This window comes from Siphateles boraxobius, unplaced genomic scaffold (assembly GCF_051911475.1).
Source record: "Siphateles boraxobius isolate OS27281-9 unplaced genomic scaffold, OSU_SipBor_1 5, whole genome shotgun sequence".
NCBI classification, from domain to species: Eukaryota; Metazoa; Chordata; class Actinopteri; order Cypriniformes; family Leuciscidae; genus Siphateles; species Siphateles boraxobius.
Window position 1 is genome coordinate 28,699,220 of NW_027509141.1, and position 13,155 is coordinate 28,712,374.

Genomic DNA, 13,155 nt, shown 5'->3' on the forward strand with positions numbered 1-13,155 from the left:
TAAAAGGCATGACATTTTGTAGTCATTTTTAATGTACACACACATAAAAAATGGACATTTTGCCGTTTTGAATGGTGTACTCTTATCTGTATGACCATAAATAAGAGTATTCCTTTGTTTCCACTGCATAGGAAACGATCCAAGTGTTCGCGCCGGCGTCTCGCGTGCGCGCATAATAGGCTATGTCAATTCTAGCACTGCTAATTTTACATCAAAACCTATTCATTATCAAAATAAAATACTCACCGAACTTATAAAAAGTTCTGCTTAATTTAATTTGTCTGTTGTGCACTATGAAGGCAGTGACGGTCAATCATTATACCGTCGACTTGCTGTTGTTCCAATCTCATTTCTCCACATGTGAAGATGCTGATACGTGCAGGTCTGGACCTCTGTAATTTTTTTAATGTGTAGCCTATTATATAATGAAAGTTTTGAAATAATTGCCTAATATAAACTCTAATTTGGCGCTGCAAGGATATTAAACATCGCGATGATAAACTGACCTTCTCATCTGAGCGGTTTCAGCAGACTACCAGCGCTCGTCAATGTCAAAATGCGCATTTCCGCATGACGCTTCAGTTATTCGGTCATAAAGTGTGAGATAAGATGTAGGCTAAACAAGATCTAGACACGTGTGAAATTAATGTGGGAAAAAATAAATACTCTGAACCCCAAGTGAATTTACACAAACTGAGAAAGTCAAAAAGCATTACTTTGTTCCCCGCTCTCCCAGCTACAGGTCAAGAGAAGCATACTGTGTCCAGGATGAAATTAACATTATTTTTTTTTAGCTAATTACAGTGGATATAAGCTCAATTTAACAACACAAGCACCTATTAAACATAATTTGCCATTATTACTGTACTATAGGCCTACTATTTGGTATCTGGACCCCCTAGCAAGATCACTTTTGGCACCTCAGTACACTATTTAGAAAACCCTGCATACGACCCTGGGTGAAGACTATTTGTGTCAAAACATTTCATTAAGCGCTCCCACATTAACTTTGGGCTCAGTCACTGTTATAAATATGAGGGGGTCCTTGGAAATATTTTCCCCCTGTAAGGGGTCCCTGGCTCCAAAATGTTTGAGAACCCCTGGGTTAGCCTATTTAAAGGTATAGTTCACCCACTGAACTCCATAGTATATTTTCCCATAGGCTACTATGTAAGTCGTCAACTGTTGGTTACCCAAATTCTTTGAAATATCTTCTTTTGTGTTCAGCATATGAAAGAAATTCATACAGGTTTGGAAAAACTTGAGGGTGAGTAAATGTTAATAGAATTGTCATTGTTAGGTGAACTATCCTTTTAAGAAATTGTCAGCCTTTTTAGCTTGTTGTGACAACTAACTTATGCCACTTTCGCTCTATATCCTACACGTGTCAAAGAAGCCAGAGCAACTTACGGATATGACAAGACCTGTCAGGTCTAAAATAGAAGTAGGCAACTCATAATAGGCCATTACAATGATGATGTATTGAATTTAGTAAATTTTGAACAAAGCTACAAAGTAGGCCTTACCACATTGCTGTTATGATGTTAAAATATAACAGAAGCCAGAGTAGAACATTCCAATTGAATATTTACAGATCTCAGACTGCCTGTCTCGGGAATGCCATCCATTTAGGGAAACATTGCGTCGCTCCTGCTCGAGGTTGCCATGGCATTTACATTTAGTGGTATCTTCTCTCTTCATTCCCTGTCTCTTTATTGTAAAGGGCGACTTTCCATCCGCCCAGCGGGACACAGGATTTAATTGCTTCCTACTTGGATGCTCCAGTCCTGTATTCTGTTTTGTGTGGTTGTCACAGGCCGGTTTCGCCAGTGGTGAGAACATTTATCAAGAGCATTTATTTATATTGTTTACACAGGGCGGCCCACTGTGCACATTCTGAGGCACATTTGGACTCTCCAGCTGAGACCCATGAAAAATTTGCATTTGTGTTTTGTTAATGCCTCACACAGAGTTTTGTGAAAAGCTTTAGGCAGTTCCTCCCCCTTCAATAGGGAGCTCTCCCTTGGCCAGCTTTGTGATAAGGCAAACGGCAGACATTTGCATAAAGGGGAATTTACATAGGCAAACTGTACTGTCTGACTTGGGGAACCTTAACCAAACGGTGGCACAATATTACTCTTCTTCACGTGAATAGAGCGATGACATCACACGATAGTCTGTTTCCATTTCACAACAACAGGAAAAACAAGAGGAACGAGCCACAAAAGGAAAACCGTTGGCAGCGCAAGGGTGGCCACTGTAGCTGCGGGGAATCTAAGCTATTCCAGATAAGAGCAAATACAACAGCGTTAAGGTGGACAGAGACATATAGACAGATATGGATGTTCCCATTACTGATGTCATGTCGGCGTGTGGCGGCAGGCACTTGGATCCCACTGATTTACAGGTTCAGGCATAAACAGAAGCCACAGCTTTACACGAGAGCGATGAGACTGACAGCCGCAAACACAGACACAGCGTGGTGTTGCCAGAGGGTGAATAACAGTCGCTCATTGGGAGTCAGTAAGTATGGGAACAAAATTCAGCAGAGGAGCAGCACAGATAGAGATGTTGACAGGCTCGAAGACGTGTCTTATCAAAATGGCCCGTGAAGAACCATAATATGTTCCACAGGTTCGGAGAAACCCTATAGCATTCATTTAGCATTGCTTTCCACTATGCAGAACGTTTGATCCCCGCCATCAATATAGTAGAATCAAATTTTTTAAAGATGGACTTATTTTCATGTATCACAATTAACATTGCGTGAAATTGAAATAATTTCAGAACTTTGGTTTGAGAGGTTGTTGCCATTTTTGCCACATTTCTTTACCTTTAACATGAATATATATATATATATATATATATATATATATATATATATATATTATTTCCCCCCTCCTTTCTATAAAGAGAAAACGTTCAAACCCTTTTTTTAAGTTCTATTTGGTAATCAGTTTATACATTTTTTTTATTTGTTCTCAATTTCACTTTCCAATATTCTGTAAAATCCCTAAAAGAATATTCCTTTATGACATCGCCCTTCTGAAAGTCACATCATGCAGTATTTGGTGATAAAAACAACAGCAGAAACTTCAGCAATATTTTGATGTTTAGTTGATTTGTCACTCTTACTACATGTTCGATAAAAATGACATTTCAACCAAATTAATGATATATATCGAAAATATCAAAACTACCTTCAAGCTGTCACTTTCATGCAAGCTAACTCTCGATACATCACTGAGCAATGACTTTAGCTCTTTGTTTCCATCTTTTTATGATCCTTCTTGGTAATTATCTTATCATTGTGTAAATAATAAAGTTCCTTTTTGGAAATGTTTAGATAAATCATAAAATATTTATCTAAAAAAAGCTACTCCATAACATGAATGTCCCACTTCCAATATCTGTTCCAATATACTTTCCCCCACATTTTCCTTTCTGTAATGTTTAGTAAACAAATATGCAAGAAGGATGTGTAGAACTTTGCAGATGATAAAATTCTCTTTGAAATCTGAAATTTTTTTGCCGGCTCTGATTTCGTGAAGGCCTGCTCATCAGTCCATGGATTCGCAGCACATAAAAATCAGGTCACGAAGTACTGTACATCTTAAGGTGGCTCAATGTTTTTCCTTCTCTAAATGCAGTGACTCGCATATATAGGCATGCTGAATTCGGTGCAATGCTACACTACCCTAATGAAGAGAGTCAGGAGAGGCAGGTGGTGAATCTACATACTGACATTAATGTTTCATGCACAGGGCCTGGGGAAAGGGCAAAGATGTATTTCGAAAAGCTTTCCAGAACTATCATCTCAGCGTGTTGTTCCTCTGAGACTGTTTTCTTTTTTAGAAGTTGTTATTACTCATCTGCTGAGACAAACTCCTTTGAAATTCAGTTCATTTCCTTTGTGTTCAGTTCCAGTTTAATACACAAGCGTAGAATTCCATCTGCGTTATCGCCTGCATGCCATCCCATTACAGAAGAGGGACAGACATTTTTTTAGAGATAGATACAGGCGAACATGTGGTTACCCGAAGCGAAGAATGAACTGTTCAAAATGCAAATTGCCGTCCAGCAGGTTCCAGAGACACTAGCTGCCTTAAACAGCAGATTCAGGATAAAGAGAGAGAGGGGGGGGGGGGGGGGGGGGTAACAATTCGGCTAGTAAAGACATCTCAGAACAGGTTATTGATAGTGTCAGAGTGACCCCTTCTGGCATGGAGGCTATTAGTTGAACATGAAGTCCCCGGGGTAAACGTTCCACCTAGGGAGCTTAGCTCAGCATGAGGCCGGGCACACACAAACATGCATTATATGTGCTTTTACTGCTCTAATCCATTTCACTGTATGTTACAGCAGGATGGGAACCAAAGGCTGCTGATCATTAGCAGATGGTGCTAATTCAGCTCTCTCGGGCATGTGGGTCATACATGGAGGAGGCGGCTGGGTGTTCTTGCAACGCAGGCTGTTTTCCTGAAGGTATATTCATTATCCGAGACAGGTTTATTTTTTTATCCCACTATTTAAACGGGATACATGGGGCAACTGAAATGGGAGGGGGAAAAAATTTATTTTGATATCATCGATTGTTTAAATATTGCTTTAAATTTGTTAGATATATTCATATATTAAACAATGTTTTTATAAAATATATATATTTAAATTATTTCACACATTTTAATTATATAAAAAGTATATATATGATGTGGAAAATATATTTAGATACTATTCTAGATATATATTATATTACTTTATATTATATTATATACATCTTGAAAGTAACATACATTTCATGGCAAATTAATTAAGAATACGTTTTCCTTAATAAATAACTTTTCCTAGCTCTTCTACAAAATCATCTTCCACATCAAAGAGAGCTCCATGAAGTGGACCCCAGATTCTCATGTAACAGTAGAAGGGAAAGAGCCATCTCTGTGTATGTGCACACCTCTCTTCCATCCTTCTCTGTAAGTAGGTCAGGAGCGTTTCTCCAGTTCTCAGACAGCCTCTGACATACTTTTCTTGGGCATTTAGTTCATATCTTTTCTTAAGTGCTTCGGTGTGGTGATGGTCTCCGGAGATTTGTTCTCCTCCTGTTTCCTGCCGAGCCACAGACTGCTATAGGTTACCCTCGGTCTACTTGTTAAACACCCACATCTTTGTCCATTAAGGCATGTTTCATTGCCACAATGACACTATATCCTTTGACTTTTCTTTGCAGACAGCAATATCTATAGCAATATCAAGCCATAATTAAGTATTACTGAGAGCCATGTGATGAAAATCCTATATTTGATACACCTTTAAGTTTATTTTACATGGTCCTGCACTGTGACAACTGAATATGTAAAAAACAAATATGCATATGCAGTCTCAATTATTATGATTAACAATTAATTATAAAATAATTATCAAAATGCTTTTACATGCAGTATCACTCTGCAGGACATATCAACTTCCCAAGAGTATTTCATGTCCCATAAACACCATATGGCAAGAAAAAATGCTTTGAAGGTCCTTTGTGGCTTGTATTACATGCACCGTTTTATAAATCTATGAATCAGTTTGAAACACAATACACAGAAATCACAGTTTGCCGCCTCTAATATATAATGGAGTCAGGTCAGAGAAACATGTTTTATATTTCATACGGAAGATTGCGACTAGAGCGCATGATTATAAAATGTATAAAGAGACTGAACATCCTCAGAAATTATGATTATTTTATGTACTTATCTTTTTATATTCACATGTATAATAAACAAGCCTGCCAGCCAAATCATCTGGTCACACAGATGCCCCTACACCTGATCTATGGCTGTAATGACACAATCATGAGAGACACTGATGCCCTTGATGATATTCACAAAGCCTTCCATGTGTGTGGCTCACTTCTAGTTTTGAAAAGTGTTTTCTGAAGTGTTGGAAAACTACTCATCTTAAATTCCTTATCCCAGCGGGCCTCGAAACCATCTGTGATTTCAGTCTCTTCCTATCCCTCTTTCTTCACCTCCCTCTCTCCCACTCATTTACTCTGTCCGTATCTCTGTCCCTTTGAGAGCGCAAGACATCTGGAGTTGTGCTCCTGTCTTGTTGTTCTCTAATAGAACAGGCTGTTTAGGACTCTGTTCTCCTGCCTGAGTTTCATTCTCATGAATGCGATTAATAGATCTCGCTGAAGAGCCGTGTTCAAACAGCTATTTACACGGGTCCTTCTGTTTCAGCCTTCTTCATAATAACATCTGGGCATTTTACACAGTGTTTATAAATATTTCATATAGAGATGCACTGGTCGACGGAACACATAACGCCGATCTCTATTCTGGACTTGCACACTAACTGCATTTCATTTCCTTAAATGTAATTTGTGTGGATATAAAATAAAAAAAGTCTGTAAGCAGGAGGCTAACACAAGCCAGAAACAGGACATGCAGAAGAAGACGGACGCAAAGAGGAGAACAGAGATGCGCCAGCAGAGAAAATACTACAAAATAAATCGGCAGCCGGTTTTGGAATCTTTTTTACAAGCCAATTTGCTTGTAAAATCGGAATCGGACATATATAAAATAAATAAATAAAAAATAATATTATTTATTGAACAGGGTAATCCAAAGACGTAATCCAAAGCACAGGCAGGCAGTCCATACAAACAAACACAAAAAGGCAGGGATCACAGGCAAAAGAGTAATCCACGGAACAGGCAAGAAATCCAAAAGACAAAAACCAAGAGACATGAAACCAGGGAGAATGCCCAGAATTGCAGTGTAACACTAAGCAAGACTTTGCAGGGAATGAATGTGAAAACCAGGCTTATGTGGGGTGAGCTAAACAAGGTAAAGACATACAGGTGAAAGTGATCATTGCTGATTAGTCTGGACAAAGGATTATGGGAAATGTAGTTTGTGGATGTGTGGTGATAGTCCGGGTTGGAGTGCCCTCTGATGGTTATCCCGGACACTCTCACTGGTGATCGTTACAATAGGAAAAATGAGCATGCGCAATTAAACATCCAATATTGTTTGATATCAATACATTTTATAATCTCTCAATTTGCAACATCAGAAAAACCCTCAAATAAAGATACTTCACAGACAGATTTTTGTGGGGGATAAAAGCATTGAAAAAACTTTACTAAAAGTGGCTTTAAATATCAAAATATTGTTTGTTTTGTTGTTTGAGACATTTTGCTCAGTTCCATATGAATAAATTTGTGTATTATTTGTGAAAACATCTTCCATATCTTAAGTGCTACTCTTAATACACATTAATGCATTTGAATTTCACATGAATGGCCTTCAATATTTCACAATGATGGGCTTTTAACTTCTTAAATCCCTGAGTCTTGGCCATGTGCATAAACTGACAGGTGAAGCCGTTTTGGATTATATTTCATCTTAGTGTATCTCTGTATTGGCAAGTTTTTTTCCCCCAACATTAAGTGTCATCAGCCATCGTCTGTTAGTTTGAGCCGGGGGTAAAGGCCATCTGGTAATTTCCCTCTCGGTTCAAGGGTCATCTGCATTTGTTTCCTCTGAACATTTTGTGATCTTAATGAACTCATTCTTCTCGTTTTTCACTAGCTCAGCTTTCTTTGAGTTCAATAAATGTGTTGTGCTGAGAGTCGGTGAAATGCACTATGGTTATGATCTCTGTTTGAAAATCACATCTGCATGTGTATGTGTGTGTGTGCACACTTGAGCCGAGGCTGTTCCAGAAATTCATTTATCCCCATCACCGTGAGAGTGTGGATAAGGTGATGGTGGCTAGTTTGAAGAAGACTCCCTTGAAAATCTTTAAGCCTCTTTTCAAAGGATTACCCACGGTGGCATCGAACACTCAACAATGCATGTGGAGGAACTGAGGGACTAGCCGTAAGTTTAATTAGGAACATAGAGGGAGGTCGCTGGGCTATCTGCCGAAAAAAATGAACACATTTTAGTCCTGGTCCTCGCACAGGCACTCTGCTGTCAGGATGCAGGGACTTCAAAGCAAAGAGCTGTGCGGGTGGTTTCAGGAGAGCCGTTTACAGACAGAACATGCTGGAAGCTCGGACCGACCTTTTAGTGGGTCCTGTGCACCAAATATAAATCAATGTCACAGGGAACATAATTGGCAACATGCACACTAAAATATTTTTTTGGGGACATAACAAATATTTAAACACTGGAGTAAATACCCCGAATCAAGGGGATCAACCACTGGGGGATATTCATTTTTATTAAAAAATAAAATACATTTTATTTAAGGACATAGGACATAATTCAGGAATAATTAAGGAATAAGGACATAATTCAGGACACCCTATGTTAAATTCCCATAGAGCCAGGCAGATTTTTATTTCTATTCTATAGGCCAGTTGTTTCATGGATCCAGGATACTGTACATCCTGATAAAGTTCCCTTGGCCTTTGGAATTAAAAAAGCCCCACATCATCACACACCCTTCACCATACCTAGAGATTGGCATGGTTTTATTTCAGTTAGGCCAATAGCTGCTTTGATTTGCATTGAGAGATGATCTTATGGAAATCGCCCCATGCCGATCTAGGTACGGTGGAAGGAAGAAAATGTATTTATTTACGATACATTATTCATTCACAAAGAAAATTGGTGTCCTAACTGTCCTTAAAGGTGCAATGTGTAAATATTTTGAGTATCTATTAACAGAAATGCAATATGACATCCATAACTATGTGTTCAGTGGTGTATAAAGAACTTACTTAATAAACCGTAATGTTTTTATTACCTTAGAATGAGGCATTTATATCTACATAGGCGCGGGAATCCCCTTCTATGAAGGTCGACATATTGTGACGTCATGTTTGTACCGTAGCCGACAGCGAACAAACAGCGTTACAGAACGCGTTTCGTCACTACCTTGAAAGAGAAGCCGCAGAAAGCTAGAAGCTAGCCATAAACACCGTGAGTAGTGACTTTTCCCTTGTCAGTGGTGTAAAATATGTAGTTGGATTGTTTCATGTAACTTAATTCTTCTCCCTCGCTGTGTTATGGCTTTGCTATGTGGGGATAAATGTGCTGGTTACGTTCGTGAGACAGCTGATTAGTACTGTAATAGACTGACTGTGACCCAAGACTTTTATTTTGAAGGGATTGATTATGGGTATGTGCACACAACAAACTGTTTCCACCATTACACATACACACAAACTAAATGCCGGCAAAATACACAATTCTTTTTGTGGTTGTATGTTTGTAGCCATTTTGGGGTTTATTTCATTTCATTCAGTTACCAAGTTAACTTCATGCATTTCAAACAGCTATACATACCTTCTGGTACATCCTCACTTGCCAAACCAGTACACAAGGAAAGTAGCCATATTTAAACTAGTATGTGCTCATGGAAGATTACTCCATCTGATTCTGACCTCATGGGGGAGGGAGGTAACCCAGTATGTAAGTTTTCTTCTTATATGTATTGTCTTTATTGTTTTGAGACCTTTATATTGTACTAGATATAAATGATGTACAATTTAGAGTTGAAATGTCATGATAGTTTGTTTGTTTATGTCTTGTCACCTCTTTGTAATTTATAGGTTTCTCCCTAAAATGGCATTTTCCAAAAATAGGAGGAGCTTAGGCCTATAAAAATGGCAGCCAATTTAGGGGAGAAGGTTGGTGTGGAGAGGTTGAATCTCGTTTGTATTTGTGAGCCTGTACATTGGCATAGCCAACTTACATCCGTGTATTGTAAACAATTTTGATTTATTTTCTTTAGTATTATAATTTTGATAATCTTTTTTTTTTCTATTATTTCCCTATTCCTATTGGATATTGATATTTTTGCACCTTTTTGAATTAAAACCACTCTGGACTGTGTTTTTCTGCCCTTGTCACGTCATTTATACCTCTGGCCGTTGGTACATCATAACAAGTGGAGTCAGAAGTGGGATTCAGTACCGGTCGAGTGACAAGTGGGGATTTTTTTTTCTTTTTTCTGACATGCCTCCTAAAACGAGGAGTCAGCCTGAGGAATGCACAGTGCAGGAAGAGGATCTAGGTGCAGTAGGAGGAACCCAAGGAGAGAGTGGGCCACCTGTTGAGGTTTTGACTGCTGGAGGGGATGCTGCAAACACAACTCTTGCACAGATGTTCAAGACGTTCATGCAGTTCCAGCAAGATCGAGACGAGCGTCAGGAAAGGGAGATAGCACGGCGAGAGCAGCATTACAAAGTACTCAGTCATCAGGTCACCCAACTACAGATGGATATGGAGCGTAGCAGAGTTAAAACTCCAGCACCAGATGGTTCAGTGCTAAGGGTGTTAGACCAGGAGCCACGTTTGGCTAGGCTTGAGGACACTGATGACATTGAACATTTCTTGACCACTTTTGAAAGACTGGCGGCTGTTTACCAGTGGCCAAGGGGAGACTGGGCAGTTCGGCTCATACCATTACTTACAGGCAAGGCCAGGAGTGCTTTTGTGGCCCTGAACCCTTCCCAAACCCAGGACTATGACCAGCTTAAAGAAGCTATACTGAGGAAGTATGAGATCAGTGTGAGACATATCGGATGAGGTTCCGTGCTCTGAGCACCCCGACAGATGAGTCACCACGAGAACTCTACACACGGCTTAAGGACTTATTCTGCAAGTGGGTCCAATTCAGCCAAAATAGCAAAGATCATCTTATGGAGGTTATCGTGCTTGAACAATATCTGCGGGTGTTGTACCCAGATGTAAGGACTTGGGTCAGGGAACATAATCCAGCCACTGCTGCCGAAGCTGCTATCCTAGTAGAGACCTACATTGCTGCAAGGAGGGGCCCTGGAAACTTCTGTTATGCAGGCATACTACCATATTCTAAGGGTAAGTCTGAGGGGTCTGGGGTGAGTTCAACCTCTCAAAGCCATGTTAAGATTCTGAAGTCTACCCACCCTAAACCCACATCACCTGTTTCCACATCACAACTCACAGTTCAGCAACAAGTTGTGTGTTTTAATTGTGGAGAGCCAGGACATACTAGGCCAGACTGTCCATTGAAAAAGTCCAACACAACTAGTCTTTGTTATGTTCCAAGGCCAGTGCAGACATTATTACCCACACATGACACAGAGCCAGTTATCACAGTTTTGTTGAATGGCAAACCACTTTCAGCTTTGGTTGATACAGGATGTGCTCGTACTTTGATACAAGCCAGATATATACCCAGAGATAGCTGGAGTGAGGAAGAAACTGTGACTGTTTGTTGTGTGCATGGTGATAACAGTGAGTTGCCTACAGCTGAAGTCTATATTGAGGTGCACAACCAGCCATACCTGATGAAAGTTGGAGTAGCCCAGAATCTGCCCTATCCTGTTCTGTTAGGCACAGATTTTCCAGTTTGGGCCGAATTGGTGCAGGGAACAGCATGGTGTGGTGTAGTGACAAGGGCTCAGGCCAAGCAGAAAGTACAGTCTACCCCACCATCAGAAACGGTTAAAGTTCTGCAGATGATGCCTTTTTGCTCAGAGGAGGTGTTAGGAGAACCCAGACCTACTGAGGAAGCTAGAATGCAGCAGCGTAGAGAATGGGTAGAAAAGTTAATGGAGACCTCAGAAACGGCTAGAATACAGACAGAGGAACCTGAACTGTGTGAGACAGATATTGTCATTCATAACAATCTAGCACAGCTCCAACAAGAAGATCCCACCTTAGCTGATTGTTTTAAGCATGTTAGCGAGAAGGGAGGGGTTACCACTTTGTCAGATGAGACCTATGTGTTGGAAAACGGACTCCTGTACAGAGAGAGTAAGGAGGAGGGAACACAGCTGGTTGTGCCGAAGACACAGAGGAGGGAGGTGTTAGCAATAGGACACTCAATCCCCTGGGCAGGCCATTTGGGGTTTATGAAGACATTCATGCGGATCTCTAAGAGGTTTTATTGGCCAAGAATGTACAGTGATGTTAAAGAGTATTGCAAAACATGCCCTGAATGTCAACTCATTGTTGGTCGCACACCTGCTCATGTTCCGCTTATACCATTACCCGTTGTTGACACGCCCTTTAAGAGAATTGGAGTGGATATTGTTGGCCCTTTAGAGAGAAGCCAGACAGGGAATAGGTTCATTTTAGTCATTTGTGACTATGCAACGAGGTACCCTGAGGCGTTCCCACTTAGAGAAGTTACTGCTAAGCAAATATCCACAGCACTCATAAAATTCTTCTCACAAGTAGGCATACCTCGGGAAGTCCTCACAGACCAAGGTCCCAACTTTATGAGCCGCACATTACAACAAGTATATCAGCTGTTAGGGATTAAGAGAGTACGAACCACCCCTTACCACCCACAGACTGATGGTTTAGTTGAAAGGTTTAACCAAACCCTGAAGGCAATGCTCAAGAAATTTGTCTCTGAAACAGGCAAGGACTGGGATAAGTGGCTACCTTTCCTCCTGTTTGCCTACCGAGAGGTACCACAGGCCTCAACAGGATTTTCACCTTTTGAGCTCCTTTATGCCCACCCTGTTAGAGGACCCTTGGATGTGCTGAAAGAGAGCTGGGAAGACATAGACAGGCCCAGTAAGCAAAACATCCTCAACCACATCCTCAAGATGAGAGAACAACTGCAAAAGACCACTGCTTTTGCTCAAAAGAATCTGCTACAGTCCCAAGCCCAGCAGAAAGCATGGTATGACAAGGCAGCACGAACACGCAGCTTTCAACCTGGTGAGGAGGTCCTGTTACTGTTACCCACATCAGAGAATAAGCTGGTGGCAAAGTGGCAGGGCCCCTATGAAGTCAAGCGGAAAGTAGGTCCAGTGACTTATGAAATTGAAATTCCCTCAAGGAACCAACCACTTCAAATCTTCCACATCAACATGCTTAAGAAATGGCATCCGCGGGCACAGTCAGCAGAGCCTGTGCGGGGTGCGACAAACTCAGTGGTTGACAACGCCCTGTTTGTGAAAGCAGTGGAGGAGGAGGAGGAGGTCGAAGAGCAGTATATCCCTGGTGGGCAAGGCAATAGTGAACTGAGCCTAGAACATCTGAGCGAGGAGCAAGGACAGCAACTGTCAGAGTGCTTGCCTGATCAGCTCTTCATGGATACACCCGGTAGGACAGACCTAGTCTCTCACTCCATCGTCCTAAAAGATCCCAAACCCATTCGCCAGCCAGTCTACCGTGTACCAGAACGACTACTGTCAGTAATGAA